This window comes from Anarrhichthys ocellatus, unplaced genomic scaffold (genome assembly GCF_004355925.1).
Source record: "Anarrhichthys ocellatus isolate YVR2014 unplaced genomic scaffold, GSC_Weel_1.0 scaffold27, whole genome shotgun sequence".
NCBI classification, from domain to species: Eukaryota; Metazoa; Chordata; class Actinopteri; order Perciformes; family Anarhichadidae; genus Anarrhichthys; species Anarrhichthys ocellatus.
The window spans coordinates 819,433-841,517 of record NW_022280057.1 but is presented as its reverse complement, the minus strand read 5'-3'; the positions used below and the strand labels follow the sequence as shown (position 1 = coordinate 841,517).

The following is a 22,085-nucleotide window of genomic DNA, read 5'->3' as shown; positions in this document are numbered from 1 at the left end:
CACACACACACACACACACACACACACACACACACACACACACACACGCACACACACACACACACTTATGGCTTCTCTCAGCAACCCAGGCACAGATATTAATACGCTCATTATTATATAATTCTCTCTGAATTTCTCAAATTTGGCAAAGGATGTCCCTTCTTCAACGGAGTGAAGATTCCTCACAGTGCCTCAGATCTCATAGACAACATTGCTGAGGAACGGTCTGTATTCCATTAATGGACGCAGTGACATTCAACCACTTAGTCTGATGATTAACATGAGCTACTGAAACATGCATGAACATAGATTATACAAAACATACATACTGAACATTGACGCAGCGATTAAATGCAATTTATTATATCTTTAAAAGCATTTCCACGATATCATTCAGGAACTTAGCGCTTCAGAGTACAGAGGGAACCAGTACAGACTGCTACTGTATGACAGAAAAAAGGTCTGATGGCGTCTCAACATGTTGTCATCCCTACTCATCACATACCGACGCATTGTCAACTTCAAAATAACTCAACAACACTATATGACTAGAACACCGGCCTCGAACTCCGGTCTCTGGTCGTCCTGTGTTTGTTTGGCCAATCTGCCTCCACACCATGTCATCACACTCCTGGAGAATGTTCTCTGATCATTTATTAATGACAGTGATGGATTTACTCTGTAGCTACTTGCATGCCTGGTGTGTACAGATGCTAAAGGGTGACTTGTGCATCAGCATCAAATGCCAACGAGCGTGACAAAGCGTCTGCATTCGACTCCCTGGTGAATGAGAGTGGACTGAGAATATAGAAGAGGCAGGCAAGAACTTACCAAAAATCATTTTGTGTGTCTGTGCGCAACCCCCCAAAAAAACCTTTAGGTGATAAGCCTCGACTTAAAGTCCCACCTTCAAATGCATTGTGTTACTGAACAGCTGACTTTACAGTAAACAAACAAGCAGGAAAGGTACAGTACATGTCTTGGTCTTGCTGAAGCCCTTTGATCAATACCCAAGACTGTGTCCCTTTGACACGATAAACAAAATTATTTCAAACGTGAAATCATTCACTCATTCACTACTCCTTATACTCATTATCAACGGACTTCACTTTACAGAACTATATAGTGATAAAGTGAGCTAATCAGCTAAATAGAAAAACACTTTCGGACACTACTCAGGGCCTTTTCTCTGCACAGCTAATTACGTCATTGCTGTCCCACAATTAAAGGAGATATTTGTGTAGTTACCCGATTGGAAAATGCTCTTTGTGAATTTACTTCCCCTGTTAAGCAGCGTAATTTTCTATGGCTTTTATTGTGAAAGGGAACAGAAGGAGTAACGGTATGCGCTTGCCCTGCCGTTGTCAATCCGGGGCGTATTTTCTCAAATTATTAAATACAAAGTACTTTGTGGCCATTTGTGTTGTTGCGCTGCTTACAATAAATAACATTTTTTGTATCTAGCGCAGTCTAATTACTGAAATGGAAGATGAATCCCCTCCCCTATAAAATCATGAAGTTTTTTTTTTTTTTCCCCATGCTTTTACAAAAGGTAGCAGCTCTTAATTTTGTGTCAAAATGATATAACTTACATTATCTCAGTGTGTGTATTATGAGCTTTCAATATTATACTGCTTAATAACTCATTCTATTCAAGGAAATCAATTGTCTGGAAGATGATGAAAGAAACATTGCAATAAAGTATTAAAATATATTCAAGAAAATCTAGTTATTGTCAATTTCAGTCCCTAGGAAAATAAACATTCATAAGTAAAGCTTCCAGTGAGTTACCTGCTGGAGAACAATTTCCTTCTTCAGGTCTACCCATCTCTGACTCTAGCACTAGAGCGCTCTGAGGGAGGTAAAAAACAGTGAAATCCTTCTACACATTAAGCAGATGTCTGGCTGCTTCAGACGAGGAGCTCTGTCAGAGTTGTATCCTGGCTTTAGGGTTGGAGTCATTTCAGATGTCTTGGCAGCTAATCAGCTGCTATCTTTCATCAAAAAGTCAAAGTGACAGGGCTAAGCCTATCTCAACAGAATCTACCGGGGTGAGATTGTGTTTCAGTTGTACAGTCATTCAACGCTTTAGTGTCAATCACATAAACCAATTCAGTGTGTGACATATTTCTGGATGCAAGCCTGCAAAGGATTTATTTTTTTCTTTCCGGATGTAACACGGGTAAATAAAAAGGTTTGCTTCATATGTTGCTGCTTCTATAATCCGACAAATGAAAGCCCCATCCAGATAAAACCAGAAAAGCAAGACACACTAATCAAATCGGAACAAACTTGAGACACAAGTTTCTAATTCCAGTTCCCAATAGCTTGAAATATGTAGATGTCATTCATCGGACATGGAGGGTAAAGTATGCAAGGAAGTTGTGACCACTTTCTGCTGTAATCAAAGTCCTCACAGCTCATCACTAGAACTGGAGATTTGGTTCAATCACCAGAATTAGACCCTCCATCATCAGCAACCGGCTGATTAAAAGTGCGGCTTTCATCTTTGTGAAAAACGTGGCGTTTGGGAAAGTAACCGGGGTCGTCCTCAGACTGATCAGACAATAAAGTGCAACAACACAGCCTCCGTCGCTCAGCTCACAGATTTGAGAAGTCGTGCGAGCGCCTCCACCCCCTTCTACTCGTCAAATGTCATTGCAACTTCCAGATTTACCGGGGTATGAAATGAATTGTCTTCACACCATTTTTGGAGACTTCGCATGAGATCAACGTCCACTGAGATCTGACGAGGAGATTAACCCCCGAAAGCTGAAAGCCACGTCACCTAAATGACTGACCACGGGGAGTGAGAGAGGATGCTGCACGGAGGAGGTTGGACCAATTTCAAACAGCAATTCAGTCCCGCCTGAGGACCAAATAGGCTGCAAAGCAAGTGTTTAGGAATAAATAGAACCGGTTATCAAGCACTGGGATGTGCCCTGAAAGTAGAGTCAATGCACTTATGTTTACACTGCAAGGTAACTGTACAGTTTTCATTCATCTTCTACATTACATACCTACAGATATTCCCATGTAGTACGAGTCCACTGCTCTACTTTTTTAGGCCTCCTGGGAAGCGCACAGCGTTTGCTCCCATACTGTCATTTAAGCTGGAGTATTTTTAAACCGGAGAGGTAGGAGATGTTTAAAATGGATTTATTTTTAACAGCCATTTGACTGAAGTATACAACAGAAGGTAGATGAGACCTCTACGAGGGAGGTGACTATAATTAAGTCACTATGCCAACTAAACGTCTTCATCTGCACATTAACTTCGCCCTCATTTCGACCCCTGCGGTGCACATCACGAAATATCCCGACAGAGAGTACACTTGGAGTGATGTGCCAGAAAAAACAAACATTCAATTAAAAAAATCCAAACTCTCCCTGGCTGACATTTCCTTTCATTAGCGTACAAAATGGAAATAACATTCTACCTTTTAATCAGTCCTTTAACTGTATATTGTGTTATTTTAAAAAATGACGACTGGCAGCATGAAAATGGTTTCTCCTGAGAAGTTAACCCGATCCTGAGAATCCACATGGGTTTAAAAAATGTCGCATATTAGCAACACATTGTAGGTAAACAATGCTGTTACACAATAGACTTCATCTGTCATCTGAGCTTTCCAAACATTTCTGCCAAAACAGGCAATATAAACATCCAGTTGAACTCAGCATTACCCGATTCTGAACATTAAGCGTCTCTTGAATATCATTAAATACAATAATCATGAATGCAAAATGAGACAATCTTTATGTGTCGTCAGGTTTCCATGATGGTGACTGAAGGATTTAACCATGTGTTGTTGCAGCAGCTGCTGTGAGCACCATAAGGGAACTATTGTCATTTGAAGCACATCACTCATATATATCTGCAAGAAAAACATATTTTCATCCACGTGGTTTCACTATTAACTCTTTGCACCAGTCTATTCAGTCACTTTGTTGTTTTGTGTTGGACAGGTACTGTGTGCAGACCCAAAATACACACACAGGCTTATTGATTGGCTCAGATGGCACCCTCCCACCGCCTGCCTCTTCTTATCCAGCTCCTCAATTCCCCCCGAGGGTCAATACAACATCTCATCAGGAGAAATGTCACCTCTCCTCACCCGAAAGTGGGACAAAAACAATTTGGTTGAGAACATGGGGAGCATTCTCAACATGGTGCCATCCACCAAGCTAAGTTTAGCAAGACGGCCTCGGGCAGCAGAGCCTAGTCGGCACATTTAGTGAATAACGCCGGAGCACTTACACAGCAAACAGTAATGACACAATAAGGTCTTCAAATTAGAGCAAACAAACAAACAAACAAATAAATAGCACTGAAGCAAGAAACATCACTCTAATATTAATAAGCAAAAGGCCAATGGTGGGCTGTAATTGACTGATGAGTGTTTACATTAATGAAGTGATTAGAGCGAGTAATCATCTATGAAACATGTAAATAAAATTAAAAGATCTACTGCATAACAATAATATATATTCAAACAAATGTAAACAACAGCAAATAACTACCCTATTACTCGGTGGCATTAATTAGACGACGATGTCACAGGCTTACAGTAGGTGCTTGTTTACCAAAATAAAAGTGGGACAGTCTACATCTTATTGGAGCGTTTGTCATCAAGAGATGTTTTCTGTGAGCAGTGGTCTACAAGCCTCTGAGGAGCTGATGTTGTGTGCATGATGTTCAGAGAGCGCTGGGTCTTCTGACATGTTGTTGTTTTATCCTGCGAACACTTTAGGCCTGCGACATCAGTCTGATTAACTTAACGCAGTAATTGGTTCGTGCACATGGTATTTACTGCTGCTGTTTTCATGCAATAGCTATTGTTTTAAAGTAAAAACACACAGCAGCAATGCTTCTGTCCTCTTGGAGTAATTGTTCTTAAATAAGGATATCATGATTTAGTTGTTTTTTTTGCCAAGTAAAACCGATCCAAAATTTACATTTTTCTAAATAATACAGTCGCATAGTGTGCTTAAACATCAACATTATCACAGTGAAAACAATGAGGGCTTCAAATTGATCGTTTCGTCTGATCGACAGGTCGAAACCCACAGATATTTCGTTTTTTATAAAACAAAGAAATGCAGCAAATTCTCACAAGTGAGACGTTGGAAGTTGAGGATATTTGTCATTTGTTACTTAAAGCATTAATCGATTATTTAAACAGCTAGCCACTTATTTTTTTTTGCCAATTAACTAAAGAATGAATTGCCTCATATCTAAAAACAATCCAATATAAAGGATGATACGAGGGCCCAACATTTACTTTTTTAAATGTAAGGCATCTGCTTTTGGTTGCACAAACTGAAAATATGGTTGCCATTTTTAGTAAACATATATTTAGTAATTAAGATCCTACCATAAGGTATATGTCCCCTTAATATGATATAAAAGAATAAAGCTTTTATTCTTATCAAAACAACATCATTTTCCGTCGAGCTCAAAAATGCCTTAATACTTTGTAATAGCTCGATATTAAATACACATAACCTGTATTACAGCTTTCCACTAACGGTTTCCTCCAGTCTTTCGTGTCGTGTCTGTGCACTGCTGCAGCAGGAGGACTTGGACGGCGTTTTGACAGCCTCCCCTTCAGCATGAGCAAAATATTGAAGTTCAATTGTAGTTTTTTTACAATAGCAGCACTCTTGAGATGTGGTGCACCAGCAAAACGTCTGTCTAGTTCATGATTGACATGTGCTGTAAAAACACATTTCAGGCTTTACAGCAGAAGTGCACGTTTTTTAATCATATCGCAATATAGAGCTTGTCTATGTGCATGTAACCCCATACCTCATTAATATTCCAAAACAAGCTTCCAGCTACAACACTGCACACTGATGATGAAGAACATGACACACACGTTATATATGGGCTCTGTAAGCAGAGGGGACTGCCCACCACTCACAGCAACTTCCAAGTAATAAGAAATATTGACAATATGGTGGAGAGTGGGCGTGCGGTTATTGTAATGCATGTTAATAAACTGAATTGAGATCGCAGAAGGAGACAACATATTTCTCCTTGTGTCCGCAAAATGGGTCATGAAGAGGAAGGGTTATTTTGAATATATAACTCAGGGGCATGAACATAAATGTGTTCTGTCCATCACGGTATTAATAAGATCGTTACTGGTGATGTTTATGTATATCTACGGGTCAATGTCAACCTAATTCTTATCTTAGCATCTCAATTATTCTATTAAATAAAGTGTTTTCCAATTAAAAACACAGAATTGTCAATTATTGTGAAAAGCAGCAGCTCCTACCTAATCAATAAAATCAAACATAAGACGATTGATTTCTGTGCTCCTCCTGAAGCACAAAGCACCGGCCACCACTGTTGAAGCAGGCTAGCTTCATTCTAATGTGAAAAGCTAAACCAAATTGGTATGCAGGGCAGACTTTTGACTTCAAAAGTGAGGTTAGCGCAATTTTATATTGAAGCTTAGTTCTGTTTCAAGCAGCAGGGTCACCTTACCGAACATCCAAATTTAACTGAACTGACAGATCTGAAGTGCAGTGCAGACAAATGCACTTTTAATGGGACGATGATTGCTACAGCAGTTCACTACAATAGCATATTATAGCAAATAAATGAGCTTTGAAATGGAAGTTGAAAGGCTTTTCTGACAAAGAAGATTCAATCGTAACTTCTAATTTAAATTGAAAAAAAATTGGCTTCTTTACTAATAATGAATTAGGGTGAAGTTAAAGTAAATTATTGTCAAGGTGTACGCTACTTACCATGTCTGAAGACATGTATGAATATCATTAAATATGAATCTGACAAAGGTGACTAAGGAAGCCATTGTGAGTCACATGATGGCGTTAACAGCTCCAAAGTAGGTTGTATTCAGTATATTTGGTGAAGTTTAGGAATATGATAAGTGTAAAAATACCGGTGTGTCGGTATTACAGATTGTTTTCTTTAGGCATTCATGTTGATATGGCTTGGTGTAAGTGTAACATTACCAATGTTCATGTTTTGTTTAAAAATAGGTTGGAAAAGTTATGTTTAGTGTGAGTTGTTGGGCTAAACTGATCCGTCTTTATCAATTCTGATACCTAAAGTCAGAGTAGCCATCCTTAGCCATAAATAAAACAATATAATGCATCAGTGATGCAGCGGCACTTCATATTGAGATAGTGAATGAACAAGTGAATTGTGAGGAGTTTAGACTCTTCTTTGTCTTCTGTGAGAATAAACTGAATATCTTCAGGTTTTGGAGTGTTTGGCAGAAAAAAACAGCAATCCAATGGCATCACCAAAGGCTTTAATGTTATCTTATAGCCTAAATAAATAATCAAGACAATAATCATAATGTGGATCAGCGGCATCCCTCCGAATTCAATTAGTTAGGTGATGACCCCGATACTGATCCAACAAATCGGATCGGTGAATCTCAGGCTACATCCACACTAATACCTTCTCGTATAAAACCGGAGTTTTCAAACAAAAATTATCTCCGTCCACACAGAGAGCAATTACTGCTTTTGATCCTTTACCGTTTCTGTGTGGACTTCACAAAAGTTGTGGCAAAAAAAATAAGCATTAATAAGAAAAAGAAAGTCCTCCGCTTTGTGTCCATCACCCTCCTCAAAGCCGCAAACCATGACTTCAACCTTCGGTTCTGTAGGGCCGATAACGCTGCTACACGCCGCTCGCTAATCACTCCAATAACAGCTCGCTTCCTCCTCGTGTCGGCAGCAGAATTATAAAATGCTGAATTTAAATGCACAACAGCCGATAGTATCAGCAACTCCTGTCATCAGTTATCCATGTTAAATGAACCACTGGTAGTCGATCGGTAATCAAGGCTGTTGTTGTTTGTGTTCTTCTGGGAAAGGGTCACGTGATAGGGGCGTGGACGAATCAGGGAAGGACACGTGACTGCTAAGAACCAATCAAGAAGAGAACATGGGTGTCTACGTCGTCGTTTTTAAACTTATGCGTTTTTATGTCTGTCCAAACTAGGAGGTAACCCCGGAGTTTTCAAAGTATCCGTCCTCGGGAGTGTTTTGAAACATATCCGGCGTAGTGTGGACGCTCAGCGTAAACATAGCAAAAGTTACGAGTTTTAAAATGGAAACGTAGTAGTGTGGACGTGGCCTCGGGGGAAGGATTTTGAAGGACATTAGCTGCTTTAGCTACCTTTGTTGTCCATACAGTATACCTCATCATATTTCTAATGCTCCCTGATGTCTCTATTGTTACCAGCTGATCAGACTTAAACAATGCAACAGAGCACAATGGCATCATCCACGTAACAATAGGCTAGAATCCCCTCAGCACTCACAGCTGTGGGGTCCATATGTCTCCGTCCTGTGCTTCCAACAAGTCGAGCACAAATCCATCAACAGAGCAGTAGATCAGGTAACAATGGCATGGGTGCAGTCTTATTTGTGCAAAGCAAGGTCATGGAACCACATGGATGCTGGATCAATAAGACAGATTAATGAAGCACAAGCTGCTGACATGAGGAATATTGACACCCCTATTACATCTTGGTGCTGCAGTCCTCAACCCTCAATGCTGCTTAAATAAATCAGGCCCAAGTAGAAGGAGGCACGGAAACTACTGAAGCTAATCCTTCACGTGAAGCAGATAAACAGAATACGAGAAGATCTGAACTATAATGGAAATAACAACAATGAACTCCAAAATGTCACAGACTTAAATATCATTTTGGTCACTGTGGCTACTTTGCTAAGTATTTAATACATAATAGCTAACAAGCTAAGATAATCTACTTAACAGAATCTCATTTTATAGTTTGCTTTTTCCAAAACCAAACGTATTCAGTTTACGGACAGTAATAACGTATAAAACTGAGAAAGCAGCAAATCCTCACATTTAAGAAAAATGCAGGCAGCTAATTAAAGCTGCAGTGATTAGTCGATCGACAGAAAATATGTTTTCAGTCATTTTTCAAGGTAAATGTTTTTTCAAGTATCTCAAATGTGACGATTTACTGTTTTTCTTTGTAATATATGACAATAAATAGTATATCTTAAGGTTTAGGACTTTGAGTTGGACAAAACAATCAAATAAAAGACATCAGAAGTCGTAGATAAATGCCTTTTTTTTTTTACTGTTCTTTATATTTCATAGATTTTAATTAATTGATAAATTAACTGGCAGATCAATCAATAATGAAAATAATTGTTGGAGGCAGCTCTACAGTAAACATTTTGCTTGGAAATGGACTTAATTGATTGTCAAAATTGTTGGCGATTCATTTTCTCTTGATTGATAAGTAGGTAAATCCACAACAACTAATCATTTCAGTACATTGGAACAAAGGCACGGCCTTTTGATTAAACTGTATATAAAGAATGCATACATGGTCTTGGTTGCATATTGAATTCTGGTTCAGAAATAAGCTAGTTAAGCAGCCACTGCCCAGTCATTTAATCCACCGCATTGCTCTCAGTAAGTGTCAAAGGAAATACATTGAACTACAAAAAAACTGAATGAAATAGTTTATATTGGTCCACCGCTCTGCAGGAGAGAGAGAAGCATACGCAGTACCTTCTCCTTGAATGAGCTTTCTTAAACGCTGAAAGCCAACGTCATTTTTTCCTGCCCAGGTTTTGGTCGATTTCTGACAACGGGGACGGGATTGGGCATGAACAAATGGCATCTTCCATTTTTAATCAATGGGAGGATTAACCTTTGCTCAGCAGCGCCTCTCTCTACACAAAATGTGGAGTCAAGATTTAGGATCAAACCTGTGAAGACATGCTTCAGCTCATTATTGGACTTAGATCTACAGACCTGTATGACACCCCACATATCACTGGCATTAGTTTACCATTAATGACTCAGTAATCCCTCAAATCTCCCCTAAGAAATGCACCTCATCAAGAGCTTTCCTGGAAATGAATGTATTTGCAGAGGTGTCTTCGGTAATGATCCTCCATATTTTTAGAGGCGAGGTCTCCACTTTCATGCCCTTATTAAAGCCTCATGTTGGAACATTTAAATAAGTACCACAATGATGATCCTTATTTCCATATGACTCACACATTGCGCAGGGAACGGTCCTACATGCACAGAACAAACCAGGGTTTTGCAAATGTATGAGAGCACACAACAATAATTTGACACCAAACTACTTTCTGTAAACGATTTACTACTCCACACGTGTCAAGTTGTTTTCAACTAAGTTGATCACCTAATTCATTAAAGTGCTTTATGGCGCAAAGAGAAACAACAAAAGAAAGCAGAGGACAAGGAAAACTTCAATAAAAACAGGAATAAATGATGACTACATACAGACACAACATGGGTAATTTTACCAGAAATAATGCCAAATATTTTCTGGTGCAGCTTCTCAAATGTAGAAAATAGCTTGTTTTGTTTGTTTTGCATGATTGTTAAATGAATATCTTTGGGTTTTAGACTGTTGAACACTTCTGAGAAGAAGCTGGCATGAGGCTACAAACAAACTGCAACACGGTCACATGACTTCATGTCACCACCACTAAGCAAAGGGCAGACTAGTTGGTGGATGACATACACATTTAGCCACTTGTTAGCAACTTTATTAAGACGAGTCAAAGCTTCAAAATTCACAAGATATATATACTGACGTACTTTACATTGCAGAACCAAACAAGCGTGTGTTTAACATCAGACCTTATTTCAGCTCATCTAACCAACAAACCATTCAAAAAGCCCTTTATCTTTGAAACAATGGAACCGGAAGTGCAGCGATGCAAAAATCACTTCCGGGTTTCAGGACTCTTTCCTGCAGCATTCAGTAGACCAGACACGGTTCAGTGCTAACAAGCAACATGTCAACCACACTCTCTATGCTTTTGCTCAGATCAAATTTGCCTCAACAAAGTTGGTCTTTTACAAACGTGTGTTTATGTATGTATTACTACAGCCAAGTCTGTCCAGCTTTAAACTGTTAGAACATTACAGCGTTGGTTTACAAAAGGTTTCCACACAGGCTAGAATATAGATAACAAGTCTGGGTCTCCTTTCCTGGAGGCATCTCAAACAAACTACTCTACAGAAAATAATTTTGACTATCACAGTACTATCACTTGATCTTCTTCTAGCCTCCTCTGGCCGTGTAGAGAAACATTTCGACTGCACAAACCTCCATATCAAGACAAACCAGCTGTATGGTTGATTTACGTATGAATGTGAAAGAGACTTATCAACGTTGGATGCTTAAAACTACATTATACGATATAAAATGCTCACGTTATTCACCTCTGCTCAAATACTTACGCTACGTTTTCGGATAAACGTCAGCTCGTTAGAACCTATTCATGGTTACATAACGCTTCAGATGAAACCTAACAAAGCACTTTGTAGGTGGTAAAAACACTAAACATGCGCTCAACTTTTACCACGTTGTGCCTCATTGTAAACTCGGGGGAAGCTAACGCTAACTACCGCTAAGTTAGCGTCTTAGAAGTGAAAGAGGAAACTAAGAGGAAGTATGAAAGTACCTGGCTGTAACGTCCGTCCTCGTTCATACTATCCTGTGTCGCTGTGAGGCGTCCTAAAAAATCCACACGACACTTGGAAGTTTCTTTGACTTTGTTTTTGTTGAGTGGGTAACCAGGAAAAGCGTCTAGTTAGCAACGAGAGCTGTCAAACAATGGCGGAGCCAAGTACGGCAAGCGGGAAGTCGACACGTGCTTTTTGTTGACGTTTTGTGCAAACCCCCTATGGGCGAAAATACAGTATATTAAGAGAAGTGTGGGCCAACTAAACAGAGATAGAGCGAGTTCCCTTTGGCAAAACAAGTATTTCTTCTGCAGCCTCAGATCAATAACGATGATGGAAGAAGTATTCAGATGCTTTACTTCACGGACTTTAATTAACAAGACATGTCCTCGGTAATAGCTCAGTTGTTTTGGGGTTTTAATGAAATAAAGAGAAGTTTGCAAGTAAAATTGTACAAATATCATACATTTTTAAGGTAGATTGTTATTAAATTTACTCTTGTAGAATTACAATGGTGCAGAGAAAGCTTTAAAACGTAATTTAGACCATGATAAAGGAGGTTAAAATGTACAGATATTACATGTCAAGTGCAATACTTAGCCGACTCAAAAAACCAATGGTTATGAATGTTGAGCTCTGGGCTGTAAATCTATGGGTAATAAAGCGTTTCAGGAGCTCCAGATAGGATTTTAATGGATACATTCAGTTTTTATTTCTCATCTTATTTCATATGAAATGAAGGATATATTTCATTAATTATACAAAATATACAAGTTTAACCTCATGGACTCGCCAGCTCATCATAGTTTTAACTGTAGAAATGTTTTAAATCCCCGGAAGACTAATTTCTGTCCATCTGCCGAATTCATCAGAAGTCGTTATCCTCTTTTATAGCTCCCATTATTCTTGGGCTGTTATCAAATGGATTATCTTCAAATTCAAATTCAAATGAATACAAGACTATTATGTAGATGATTTTGAGGAAATGTAAAGTCGCATTAGTTGTCCTTACAGGAGAAAGTTATTGACTGAAATTCCAAAACAAAATTCAGCCTACTCTGTGTCATATATCTTACACGTCAATAAGAACCCATTAAAGACTGCAGCAATAAATCTATAGCTTACTCTGCGTAAGAACAATTTTGAGATACTTTACTTGAGTATTTCAATTGTACTTTATACTTCTATTCCACTACTATTATTGTACTTTTTACTCCATTGGCTGTATTTACAAATTACTTTTCAGGTTAAGATTTTACGTAAGACAAAACAGACAATTAGCTTATGAAATCCAATGTATTGTTGAATATTAGAGCAGGGAACCTGATAGTAGTTCCACCAAAGTGTGATTTCCCCTTAAAATCTGATTGTTTTGTTCAAAAAAATTGTTCAAGTGCAAAAAAGTAAAATGATCCATTATTGCACACACAAAAAAAAGATAAGAAAAAAGTGTTTAATTCTTTCCGACCACAAAAATTATCTCACAACCCCTTGGATTCATCTTGTGACCCTTTGGGGGACCCCATTCCCCTGATGTTGGGACTAAACTACCAACTGTAAATTAGGGAGTTAAAAAAATAGCTCCACTTTGACCAGCTAAAACAATAAAATACTTCTCTGCATTCATGCACCAACGTTAACAGTCTAACAATGTTATATATAACAATTTATCAGTCACAGGGGCCATTTCTCAGCAGAATCATGTACCTTTATCTTGATTTGCATTTAATTGATGATACTTTTGTACTTTTATTCATGTAAGATTTAGAATGCAGAACCTTTATATGTAATGGAGCAATTTGTAATGTATATTTATTAGTATTTTTTCTTAGGTAGAGTTGTGATGACAACATTTCCCTCTAAGCCGCCATGAATTAGATCTGAAATTAAAAGCCAGACTCTCAACATGTTTATCGGCGCTCCTCATTCTTCATTTCCTTCCTGTGGCACCTTGGGCTCAGGATTTGCAAAGGCTTAGTTTGTCTGCATCCTAATCTTTGACAACTAAAATGGCTCAAAGCTGATTCTTCTCGCTCCCTCACCACCTAAAGTACACCCTCATTCAGAGATGACAGTGTTAACCACCACAATGACTTGATTTAATCATCCAAAAGCAGAGAAATAATGGACATGTCATTTTAAAAGCCTCTAATATCACATTTCCGCCCCCTTATTATGCAAATGAGTTCATTTTGTATCTAATTTCACTTTTCTCTCACTTATATGCCATGCCATCTCCTACTCTTTGGCTTATTGTTACTGTTCTGGTGGCTAAGCTCTCTCAGAGATGCTGGGGCATGAACAAAGCCAGTGATATCTAGTGAATTCTCATTACAAGGGGATTATCGTATGTGCCAGCATGCATTCCACTCCCACATCATTAAGTGTTTTGGACCATTTACAGCCAATTTACACCATTGCAAATGCTTTTTTTGCGCCCACCCTTCCCCCAAGGCCCATGATGATATTTTACATGTTTTGACAACTCACCACAATTTTATCTTCCTTGGTTTGTTTGCATTTGATTGGACTACCTGGTAATCACTATTTGCCCTGTAGCAGACATCTGTTTCTTCTGTTTGACTAAACATCAGTACTTATTACAGCTCATGTACGCTCCAACTAGATGGCAGTAAGTGGTACAGTGTAAATACTGATCTGAGAGATATATTAATGAGCCATTAATATTCCCGAATGAACGCTAATCCCAGTTAACATGTCTCTCCCAGCTGGAAGATGTATCGTAACCTGGTTCACAGCAGGTTGCTTCAATTTCTACGCTTACTGCACAGCCTCAGCAGCAAAACACAAACCTGGAGTTCTTTAACGTGGATACATTGTGAAAAGCACATTCAGTTCGATAGTTTCAGATACACAACCCAAGGCTTTCTTAAAAAGAAAAGCTAAATACAGGAAGCTGCCCACCACACAGATGTTCAATCTGTCTCTTTCTCCTGTGACAGCTGAGGGTTTGTCAGGTTTTTTTTCACCATTCGCTGTTGGGTGAGTTGTATAAATTTGAGACTTTGTCTCCATGGTTGACTTCAAATTTGTCGACCATCCATGAGTTTCTGCTTATGGTTGAAATTTGCTTTTGTCAGCAGACTCCAGGCGTGAATTTGTTGCAGTTTAAACTCTTTAACTGGCAGTGAGAGTGGGTACAGCGATATGTTTTGGGATCATTTATGGCTTTCTAGGGTTGACTGCAGATTTTTGGACCCACTGCTTTACAGTGAAGGAGACTATAGGGCTCAGCCTGGGTTTACCAGGTAGCCTAGAGTGGGACTCCAGACTTCCTCATTGCTTTGTTAAAGAAAATAGTTTGACATTATTAAAGACAGGAAACTGGGTGAAACAGATAGCCGAGCTCTGCACCAAGGTAACGAAATTCGCCTACATGCGGAAAACAGAAGTGTTAAAGCGTCATTTTTTTTGTTTTATGGGGGTTATGCTGGATTGTTTCTTCACTGACTTGTGGGATAAATATTTGAACTTCTTGACTTTAAAAGAATTCAGGACTAGCTGGCTAAGTTATGTTCTCTTTTAGTAATGGGAAATAAACGGTTATCCCTCCTTTGCCCAAAACTGCACAATAAACCTCTTCATAAATGTGAATATTTGTTGAAATACAAGTAGCACCCCTGAAAAGCATCTGTTTACTTAAGCTGTAGGAATATTTTAAGGACACTGATTCAGGCTAATGATGGACAGCATGCTTTCAAACGTCTGATGAATACATGTTTCTGTCAGCTGCAGGGCTTTGATGGTAAAACATCCAAGAAGAAATATGAAAAAAAAAAAGAGATTACCTCGTCAATATAAGCCACTATTGACCAGAGAAAGCATGTCGCTTCTCATCAACAGTGTCTGTGAGAGCATTCTATATCAGCCCTCCTGCAGGCATCCAATCTCCTTCCAAGCTGCTGTCTGTCGTCCCTCCACCAGTCTGTTCAACTTTTCTCATTAGATTTCCCACTCTCGTGCATCCCAAGTATTTTTTGAAGTGCATAGTGTGTGGAATGATGCAATGCATTCGAGTGTCAAGCCTGCGCAAATCTCATCATGTCCAGGGTGATTCACTTATGGAAAGTTTGGTATCCTAGCAACAGCCAATAAAAGCCGGATTTGATTGGCCATTGCCCGTGGCCATCATAACTAAAGAGTCAACAGGGCTGCCTCTCTAGGAACTGATGAGGGATTATTTACAAGCAATCAATCACTCTCACCGGGCGAGTGGTGACCAGAGGAGCAATGGGGTTTCTTGTCTTGAATCAGAGCAGGAGTGCGCGTAATCCCGCTTTACCACACGGTTTAAATTTACATGAGCGCAGATGAAATGGACCCAATCAGGTATTTGAGCATGGGCGGTGATTGCTGAATTAAATCATCTGACTGTATTTCACACTTGAGGGTTACATTCACGGATCCATCGTGTGTCACTGCATCTGATTGTGTCTTGATTAGTAGTGTTCAGAGAGAGGGGGGGGGTAAGAGGATTTCTTGTCAAAATGTAGGTCCTTTGTTGGATTTATCACTCTCTCTATAGGCTTCTGCGCTGTGATGCTTAACTTAGAAAAAGACTCGTTCTGAGGGAGCTGAATTCATATTTTACTTTCCATTTGTTGTTGTGACACTTAATTTACGCTGAGACAATAAAACTTTTCCAAAGAAAAGCCATTAAAGAAGCTTGTGCCAGCAAGCCGTGCAGCGTGCCACAGCGAGAGAAAGCGAGCATAATTTGGTTACACAGTTAAGTCGGCTCTGGATTGTCTGCAGTTTTCTACCTTGAAACTGCACTAAGACAGCTTTTTTTTATATAAAATTAAACTTTTTTTCTCTGCCAAACTCATTAAGTGTTATTACTAGAGAGAAAACTGTCTAATGACAGTAACGGACACTTTCTAGGCACACCGTGTTCACTCAAATGTAATTCTGTTGTGTTAGACATGGACAAGAGGTAGCCACTCAAAAGTTTGAAAAGCAGGTTTGATTATTAATGCTCACTCCTAAAAAGAAAAAAAAGAAGCAGAAATTGAGCAACCATTAAAAAGTTTGACAAAAAAATCTCTTCCACCTCTTGGTGAAAAAAAAAGCCATCACAGACCAGCTGGCTTGGTGAATTTAACTGCATTTCAGCTTTTAAAAAAATGTCTTCTTGCTGCCATGGCACAAAGTTTCCCAGCGAGTGTTTATGCTCTTTAATTTACACAAACACGAGACTTTAATTAATCCCATTAGTGTATTCGACCTTACATTATATTTGATACAAAGTATTAGTTATTAAATTGTTGAATTTGTTGTAAACATTGTGTCTTGTATTGGGTACTTTTTAAATACCTGACATGTGTTTTTACTTGTTGAATAATTTTGTAAAAAATATATATATATACTATCTAATTAATAGCTTCTCCCTTCTCCTGTGGATAGTTCTTTTAGAAACTTTACTCGTGCCCTAAATGTCAGAAGATATTTATACACACAGCCATTGAAGCTAAACAGATGAATATTGCGTGTTTATCAGAACGTCACTTCCCATCACATATGTTTGAAGGTTAGGGCACTTCAAAGGTAAAAACACTAGAAATTCACAGTAAGAAATGGAGCGTCTTCAAAACACACGACGTCTCTGCATTTTATTACAGTGTAACTAGCTTACCGTCTTTCAGTTTGAATTTCAACCAGTACTTTCAAGAACAAAGCCAGTTTGCCAGTTTGCTATGCTCCGTCTCGATCAAACAGAATTATTGAAGACTATAACATGAAAGTTTTTCTTCTTTTTTACATTTTACATTAGATATTAAATGGACTTTGCGCTACAGATTTGGAACACAGTGGAATGAAGAAGCCTGTTCCAGTGGGCTATTTGAAACCACCAATCATTTTCAAGTGACCAAACACATCATCACTTGTAATTGGGCTTATTGTATAATTGAGTAATTACACAGTACATCAAGACAGATTAACATTTCTCTTTGCATTTATTATGCATAAAGTGCACTTCATTTTAGCCAAGTAATCAATATAATTGGAGATCAAAAAGGTTGAACGCTATTAGTGGTTAATTTATTTAGTTTGTTTGTTGGCTACAGATAATTATACATATATATATATTTATGTAACACAAGGGTATATCATTTTAAATACAATTCAGTTAATCATTTTAAAACTTAGAAAAAAACTGTTCATATCGGTGCAAAACAGCAGAGAGGTATTTCTTCGCTCTTTTAATACCTGCAGAGAAAAAGAAAAAAAAAATTTGTTCTGACTCATCGGATATGATAATCAGTTGCACACATGGTGGGCTGCTCTTTGTGTGCTTTGTACTCTCCATGTTCCCTCAGACAAATCCAGACAACAACTTATATCATTCTTTTGAAGTAAAAACAATGAAGACTTTTGTTATTATTTTCTATTGCATACACCTAACACATGTGCCATGGCTGTAAATGGCATTTAATATACAGTCTAGTGCTGGGAAGGTAATAAAAAGCGTGCTATAGCAGTACTGTATATATGTGTATGTCATGCAAGATGCAAATGATACAGAGAGCTATAGCGATATTGTAAAATTAGCAGTAAGAAAAACTGTTGCATAAAAGTCTCCAAGCACCGAATTATGAATCCAACTGGGTCCTTAAGCAGGGTGACAAATTGTGGATAATGTGCTGATGCTGAACATGGGAATATAAGAATCTGAGAGCAGACAGCTTTTCAAGATGGAGCTTTCCCAAGTGCCTGGAAGATAAGTCTTTGATGAGGACACCAAAGCCGAGAGCTCGCACCTAGACAAAAAACATAGCAGATCATTACCTATGCAGCCTCCGCATTTATCTGCAAGTGGGCTCATGATGAGGTGAATTCCACCTACAGCCGGCCGACTTTGAAAAGATTTGCGTAACACTGGTTTATCACGGCTTAACTTGTTGAAATGTGTCGGATGTCACAGGTATATACCGTATGTAAAACTGAATCCTGTACTGTTGCAACATGTTTTGTCAGGTTTGATTGTAAATGTTGAGGATCTGTTTTGTAACTGTAGGGGACGGAGGGTGGAAGAAGTATTCAGATCTTTTGCTAAGGTAAAAGTACGAATACAACAATGTAAAAAAATGCATTCAATGTTATATTTAAGTAAATATATCAGCAATTATCAGCAATTAACATTATTATCAGCAAAATCTACTTAAAGCATCAAAAGTACAACATTTTATAGAAAAATGTCCCCTGTGACTTACTTACTATTATATAATAATATTATTAGATTGTTAATACTGATGCTTCGGTGCTGTAGATGGCTATGGTGCAACTAGTTTGGACTGTTGTATATACAACTAGGTAGACACTTACGACAAAGGTGTTAATTTATCTCAGAGAGTGTAAAATTCTCCACTGTGCTAGAGTTTCCATAATTCCACACCCATCACACTTCATTTTTAACACTGTCAGATAACACTAACCACCGCCCGAGGGCCACATCAGCTCTGTGAGCGAAGAAACAACACTCCAAAAACAAATAATTGTCACTGAAAAATCAACCACTGGGAGAGATTTGCTGTACAGGATGTTGGTGCAATTGAGCGGCTCCTCTCACAAATCACTAAGAGAAATATGTTCATCCCTGACAGACAGGACAAATGAGATTATAACTTGCTATATCATACTCTCTATTTGATATCTGCGGAGAAATATATTGGTAAACTCAGTTTCTGGGGCTTTACTTGTAGTACGGCACCCTCAGCACACACACATTTTCATCTTTCACAGCACTGTGCTCCGTGTTCATCCCCGTCTCCTGGAAATTGTGTTCACTACTAATTTGCCACCGCAAACACAATTTAGAGAAAAATGTAATATGACCCCAATTAAGATTGTATCAACACTATGAGGGAACATTTTTAATGAAGGCATCTGCCAAGTCACACGATGTTCTTACTGAATACATCTGCATATTCACTGACAGTGAATTTCATTTGTTTTCCTACAATTTCTGCCTTCATATCTGCATGAGGAAATGAAGCACAAGAGCGTTTTGTTTTTATGTTTGGGAACTCAACGCACTTGAAGGTTAAAGGTTCCCTGTTGACCACTTGTTTTTATGAGTGGGTCCCTGTGTTGTTTGTTCATGTACGCGTATGAGGATGCGCACGAGCGTGTGGGAGACACAACACACCATCCTGCCAATAGTGCCAAACAATGCAGAAATGTGGACGGAAATGCAGGGAGGGAGAACAATGAAGGCAAAAGGCAGGTTTTACAACGAATCAAAAATTAGCTTTGCAAATGTTTGATGAGGAAGAATACGCATTCAACAAGGATACCCATGATGCATTTTGATGAGAAACACTGAATGTAATCATAAAATGCTGTTTGCGTTCATGAAAACTCCACAGGACACTTTTTTAGGAAAAAAAAATCTACGACAAGGAACTTTCATTTGTAAACAAAAGTGGTATTTCACAGCACCAGGGTCCCTTTAGAAAACCTCTAATTTTACTGCAGTAGGGTGTGACAGTCTTCTTGCTTAGCCCTGGTTCTGGTTCTCCCGTGCCAACCTTCTCTCCAGCTTGGCCGAGATATACGGCCTGGGTCCCCAGCAGCGTGGTGTCGGTGTTGGCTCCCAGCAGGGACCGGCGGAGGAGCAAGGTGAAGCTCTGCTCCTTGAGAAGACGCTGCTGCTGGATACTGTGCTGTTCCGGCTTCCGCTTGAGCTTCCAACTGCAGGTCGAAGGCGTCAGCGAAGCCGAATCTGGAGCTGGAGGCCCCACTGGAGTCTGAGCAAAAGGAGTTTCTGGTGAACCCGCATGGTTTCATGTGATTTTGTGCGGAGTCTGACCTGGTGGCACGGACGACAAGCATTAGGAATAACTTAGAAAAGCAAGGCAGCAATTATGTTTTCCACAAAACCTAAATGCAATTTGGGTTACTGAGTTTGAACCTTGTATCACACACAGCAGAGCAGACATGTGCATTTGATAAAAAATGAGACGTACTGAACTCTTTGCAACTCTCAGCTAGAAATGTAATCTTGCTAATAGGCCTTTAAAGTTGCAGGCCAGCGTGGGTTGTTTAGTTGCTGAAACATTTATCTTTACTATAAACGATTGGACTTGTGTGAGGTTGGTGACCTCCTGACGTTGCTGGAAACTGTCATGTCAGCAGGCTGTGATTCATTAATCTCAATCTGTTTGATTCTGCATAATGTGGTTGCATGACCTTGCACTGCACCATGAGACCTGCATCCATGTTATTGTCACCTGAGCTGCCTTCTTTTTATTGACAACAAACAAAATGGATCTACACTATGTGGCTTTTAGAAACTGCAGATGTATTTGTTTGTTTGTGTGGATTTTAAAAGTGAAGGCCTTAAAACGACTCAAACTGTTAAATCATAATAATCGTTAACAATATGGGCCTGTTTATTTGTTTCCCTATATGATTCCCCAGATGTAAGATATTACTTGACTTGGTTAAAAATATTTAATCCCCACAGGTAAGTGGGTTTACAGTTTAGTAAATACAGTAATATCTTTATATCAGTGTTATTCATTCTGTGTTTCATCCCTCCTCTGAACAGCTTGGCACTCATTAAAATTGGTCCGACTGGCAAAAATAAAGTGCGGTTGCTTGGCCTTTCCTTAAACTGATGTAAAAAAGAAAAGACAAACTGCAATACAGCTGATAACACATATATTTTCCTCCCAAATTCCTTTCAAAGCAATTACAAAAATCACTTCCTCTGCAAAAACCGGAATATAAACCAACACTGTAAGACTGAATGAACAATCTAATCTTACAATCATTGCCTCTGGATTACAGATAAACCCCTCTCTCATTTATTAACCCGGTGATATACTGATACTATACCAATAAAACAAGTGAATTCAGCAACATGATAACTTTGTTATTCTGTCTTGCCAAGCAAGTTCTCTGTGTAGATATTTGAGTTAAGAGACAAATCGGATGCAGTAGAAGTCTTTACTGGAACTGAACACATTGTGCTGTTTTCATAACTTCTTCAACATACAAATTCAGCTGCTGTGCTTTGCATGTTTATGTAGTTGCAGCTCAGCACATGCAGTAGATCGAGGCTGTGAGGAGAGGATCAGCAAAGTCGAAGTAACAAATCAATGCCGGTTACTTATGTGTGATGGAGAGGCTTTTAAGCCTCCACAGCAGTAGCCTACCGAAGAACTGTATTAGCAGAAGTGATGCATTAGATTCTACCTCTTAATCCCAAATAGAGTAGATAGGGATTGTCTGGACGCAGAAAGGATACAGTAACTCACATGCAGTGTTGTAATCTCGACAAAGATAGCGCTCATGTCCCATTAATAACATCTGCGGCTTGGTGCAACGTTTTGGGAAATGTATTTTATTTTCTTGCTGAGAGTTGGATGAGAAGATTGGTACCATTCTCATGGTCATATGGTAGATATGATGCTAAAGCTAGGAACAAGTTAGCTTAGCTTAGCATAATAACTGGAAACAGGGTGAAACAATTAGCCTGGCTCCGTCCAAAGGTAACAAAATGCATTTACCCGCACCTCTAAAGCTCACTAAACAACACATTATATCTAATTTGTTTAATCAG

The 22,085-nt window shown here is 38.9% G+C and overlaps 1 protein-coding gene across 2 annotated transcripts in view; it reads right to left on the bottom strand.

Moving 5' to 3' along the window:
• The window catches only part of LOC116391746 (ecto-NOX disulfide-thiol exchanger 2-like), a 156,518-nt gene extending 144,862 nt beyond the window's left edge, over positions 1 to 11,656 (bottom strand). For both annotated transcript variants that reach the window (XM_031862608.1, XM_031862609.1), the window contains exon 1: positions 11,494 to 11,656. The gene's annotated coding sequence lies outside the window, so the exon portion shown is untranslated. The remainder of the gene's footprint in view (positions 1 to 11,493) is intronic.
• Positions 11,657 to 22,085: the final 10,429 nt, after the last annotated feature.